This window comes from Acyrthosiphon pisum, chromosome X (genome assembly GCF_005508785.2).
Source record: "Acyrthosiphon pisum isolate AL4f chromosome X, pea_aphid_22Mar2018_4r6ur, whole genome shotgun sequence".
Taxonomy (NCBI): domain Eukaryota; kingdom Metazoa; phylum Arthropoda; class Insecta; order Hemiptera; family Aphididae; genus Acyrthosiphon; species Acyrthosiphon pisum.
In genome coordinates, this window is record NC_042493.1 from 21,587,857 (window position 1) to 21,593,426 (window position 5,570).

Sequence of the window (5,570 nt, forward strand, 5' to 3'; positions counted from 1 at the left end):
GCTATGAAAAGAAAATTTTTATAAAATGTAATGAAAAATAATTGCAAATATTCGAGATTTTTACGAAATTCCGTCAAAAATCTAATTTCAGAAAATCGTAAAAAATGACAATCTTTTTTTTTATTTATTGACATCTTATGTAGAATCTTGTATTACATTTTCAAGTTTTTTAAAACTTTCAAGTGTTTAAAAAAATAATTTATCGACAACAGTCGAAAAAAAATCTAAAATTGCTCGAAGCTGTGAATTGCTCAAAAAGATTCAAAATAATTTGGATAGAAATTTGTCATAATACCAGTTGAAAATTTAAAGTTTTTGCAGTTATTAGTCTTTGAATTACACCAACAATATAAAATCGTTTTTTTTTCGTCAAAAATTGGGTAAAAATTCCTAATTTTTTTTTATTTTATACCAAAATAACTGGGAATTTTTATTTTTACCCCCTAAGTGAACTCATTAGATTCGCTTTCCTACCAGAAAAGATACTAATGACGATAATTGGAACATTTTTACTAGGTACCACAAATTATGTTGATGACGAAAAGAAAAAAAAAATTTTTAAATCAATAGATTCCATCGCAGGCGCTCGGTATCTGATTCTTTTAATAGGTATGTACCTAGGTACTCATTATTAAATTATGTTATGATCGGATAGGTACAATAAATTTTTTTAAAAGCAGAAAATTATCTCTAAAAATAGTAGATGTAATTATCGAGCTATCGACAATGACTCCGAAAACGGATTTGTGGGTGGTGGATTGTTGTTGCTGTGGACCGTGGTGTATGACTAAGAGTACCAAGTAGTATAATAATAATTTTGGGAACAGAGCAACATGCCACAGGGTAATTACCAGGGCTCAGAAGTTGTAGCACTAAAAATATTACTTTTTAGCTCTTAAATATGCACTTAAAAATTCCAAAATATGCGCTATACCTAAATAGCACAAAAAATCAAAAAATATGCATTTAAATTGAAAAAATTAAATTTATTTTAAAAAGTTAAATGTAATTATACAATTTTATAAAATTGTTGGGCTCATAGACATCAGGGATTGTCTGGACTAGTTGAATTATAAACCGTTAACAAAATATATATTAAATTACTTAAATATGTTTGTAAAAGCGTACTTATAAGATCTATTTATTTCCTATTTCCTAACCAAATTAATCGTTATTTTCAACATAATGTGATAATTTCCTATATTTTGTATAACATGTAGGTATATATTATGTATTTTAAGAAAATATGCCTAAAAATAGCACTATAAATCCTAAATTAGCAAAATAGCAATAAAAACATTAAATATGCAAAAAATAACAAAATAAAATTTCGTGTATGACATCAGAGAAGTGTGATACATACCTATTTGTATCTTACTTTGGACGTTCAAGGTCGAACCAAGAAAAATATGCATTTGCTACAACTTCCGAGCCCTGGTAATTACCTACTTATAATATATTATCAATTTTAGTATAAATAAATATAAACTAGGTAAGTATATTAATATATTCTCTAATAGATACTTTAAATGGGATAGTATAGAATAGTGTTAAAATAAAATACTTCAAGCAATTCAGTGATTGTAATAGGTAGGTACATTTTTCTTTATATACAACGCCATACGTCTATACCTACCATTGGGGCATTGATCTTAAAATACTATGCGCCTACTCTATATTGATAAATGATAATATTAAAACCCGTCAACTGTCAGCATAAGTATGGTTTCGTTGTGAATACAACAGATTGTCGGAGAGCAGATGAATATTTCAAGATGCTTTTTAATTGGTATTAGATTTAATTATTAATCCGATAAATAAATGTATAGAAAATAAAATTACAGAAGTTGTGAAATATTTAGCTTTTGCTATCTATTGAAATATACAATGAAATTAAAATAAATCCTAAGAGCATTCCAAAAAATGCATTTAATCCAATCGGCTCTGTAAATCATACATTTTAGATTCTGAGCGGAGAGATTACCTAATGTACCTATTGATTTTACAATAATTATTACATGTTATTATTTTTGTGTATGTCTGTATACATAATATGTAGTTAAAATAATGCTCCGATTTTCAAGTTTAGTAGGTAGGTACTTATTTTTTGTAATGGGAATGTGAACCTTGTTGGTGCAGTCAAAATTATAGTTCACGGTAGTTATACGTTGGGAAAAATGGGTCACTGTAATGGAAGGTGTTAAATTTTAATTCAATGATATAATATCATTGTACACAAAAAACAATTCTAAGTGGAGACAGTTTATCAGTCATGTAATAATATTTTCAAATTACAACAAATTAACTAAGGTTGTTATTACCTATATATTTCGTATTTATAAAAATTTTTTTAGATTTTTTCGTGAGATTAAGATCTATTCACGAGATACCTACCTTATTTCAAATTTTCAATCCTTACCTATAAAAACCAAAAATTTTATAAATGTATTACTTCACAATAAATTTGACCAATATTTTCAAATTTTATACTTTAAATGATTGTAAAAAAATATGTATTTATCTTTAATATTTTAGATTCTGAGTGGAACGATGAATGTATTGATTTTACAATGTTGTTTTTTTTTTTTTTGTACCTGTCTTTACGGTTTTGGGCAGCAAAACTGCTTCGATTTTCTTCAACAGTATCTTGTTTGATGGGAAAGTGCATTCGGGAGGTCAAATTTTAAAATTCTCAATAGTTTTTAAAAGCGCCGAAAAACAACATAAAATTTAAGAAAAAACGAACATTTTTACGCAAAATCTGTTTTCCACAAAATTGATATTGGTTTTGGGTGTAACTCTAAAACAAATAAACGTTTATACATAAAATATTCACTGATAGTTTATATTTGCATTTTCTATACACGATTAAATTTTCAAAATATTTTGATTTTTTTGAACTGTTTAGGAACATTTTTGTTTCCAATTTTTTTAGTTCTTTATTCTATAAATATCAATAAAATACAATTTGTTGAGTAAAATAGGTTCAGAATTTAATTGAAGGCTCCTAATAGATTGTTTCAAAGATAGATGAACACTATACAAAAATACATTGGCACGTTTTTTTATATACATTTAAATTTCAAATATTGACAAAATAAGTAAAATTCACGAATATGTGCAAATAATTTAAAATTAGAATTCTTAAAAAATTTTCTTTTTAAATCTAAGATTTGAAAATGTAATACAAGACTCCTCATAAATTTGTCTACGATTTTCTTATTTTATTGTAATTAAAAAACGAATGACTGTAGATACTTGAAAATTTCACTAAATGTTTATATTAGTATTTTGTACACCCGATTAAATGTTGAAAATAATTTGACTCTTTTTGAGCTGTTTACGGACATTGTGAGTATTCAATTTTTTTAAAAATTTTTTTTCTATAAAAATCAATAAAATTTTAGTCGTTGGTTAAAAAAGCGTGACAATTTAATGCAAGGCTCCTGATATATTATTACAATAGCAGTTGAAAAATATTAAAAATATACAGGCACAATTTTTTTTTATAATCATTTAAAGTTCAAATTTTGACAAAATTCATCACATTTAAAATTTAATAATTATTTTGTAGTTAAAAATTTATAAAATGTTCAATTATTATATCTAAGGGTTGAAATTGTAAAACAAGATTTCACGTAAATAGGTAAATAATATATAAATGACTTTATTCACAATAATATCATCAAATATAATTAGTAATATCACTTAGGTTGTCAGATTGTTTTCGTTCAGAATCGTTTTCTTTATACAATGATTACAATGATATTATATCATTGAATTCAAATTTAACATCATCCATTACAGTGCCCCACTTGTAACCTACTGTACAGCAGAGCGACATTTACTTACCCACTTTTAAATTATTATTATAACAGTTTATGAGTAACTTTGTATTACATTTTAGGCGTATTTGATCTAACAAACATAATTTATTGACATTTAGGCAAAAAAAAAAAATTAATAATTTAAAATGTCTATATAAATAGCTTAAAACGTTTTGATATTGTCAATATGCATTTTGACCTATTATTTACCAGATTTTACCTACCAACTAAATTCACATTTCCACTTGAAAAGTTCTTGAATTATAAAATTGAAGCATTATTTCGACTACTTATCGTGTTTACATACACGATATACACACAAAAAAAACACACCCACATCAGTGTAAACTGTAAAATCAATAAATTCAACGCTCCACTCAGAATCAAAACCTAAGGAAACGTGGGAATTTTTAAGCAATATCAGTTTTTGAAAAAATCTATTTTGTTTTTTTGTTGTAACTCAAAAAAGTATTATAACTATATAGATGCATGATTTATTCATAGTCTGTTTAAATTAATATTTTCTATATACACCATTAAATTCAAAATAATTTGACTCATTTTGAACTATTTATAGGCATAAGGATTTTTTTTTTATTAGATATTTTTAAAATTTTTGTCGAAAAAAATATGTTTGCTCCATTAAAACTTGAACATTATTAATACAAGGCTTCTTGTAAGATGTTACTAGTAACTTAAAATAAAAGTGCGTAAATTCACTTAAAACACTCACAATACTTGCAATTTCACCTAATACCTAATTATATTAGCATTTTCTAAATTTTTTTAAATATTTTATTTTCATTTTTCATTTGAACTAAGTATTTATAGACATTCTTAATTTTTATTTTTTTTTCTATAAATATCGATCAAAAAATATTTGCTGAGTCAAAAATCTTGAAATTTAATTCAAGGTTTCTCATAAGTCATAAGTGGTTAAAATAAAGTGCAAAAATCAGGAATATTTGCACATTATTTTGTACGTAAAATGTATTGATTTGATAAAAATTTAAATTTCTAAATTTAGAGATCAAGTCTGCAAGTTCTGTATTAAGTGAAAATTAATTTGTTTCTCAATATCTACGGCTATAACCTGAGTGGTTATTTTTCACTAAACATTTACGATCCGGGTCCTCTCAATGTCGGTTGTTGGTAGATACTTATAATAATTCAAAATTGTTTCAGGATTTCTAAAATCAGAATTTAATGTTTACATGAGCATATAAACTAATTTATAGGTATTTATAAAAATTGCAACATCAAGCTCTAACTAGTAACTATAGTAGGTTGGTAACTAATAATTATTATTGCTTTTGAGCTCTTGGCGTGATCGTATAAAGCTGGACACATACCTATATGGCTATATAGTGTACATGATCACAGTTAACCAAATAAAATGTTTCATATAAACAAATCATTGATTGCATATTGTATCGGCTATCACATATGGTATAAATATGATGCAAAAAACATAAAAATTTACATCACTTTTCTCAAATGAACTTTTTCAGTAAAATGCCGTAAATGTAAAAAAAAGGTGGGTAAGTGGATTTCGCTCTGCTGTACAGTAGGTTACAAGTGGGTCACTGTATAATGGATGGTATTAAATTTGAATTCAATGATATAATATCATTGTAAAAGAAAAACGATTCTGAGCGGAGACGGTATGTCAGTCTAGGTATAAGACATAATATTATATTATAGTCTATAGTATTTAAAAAAAAATTTACCTATAATAGGATA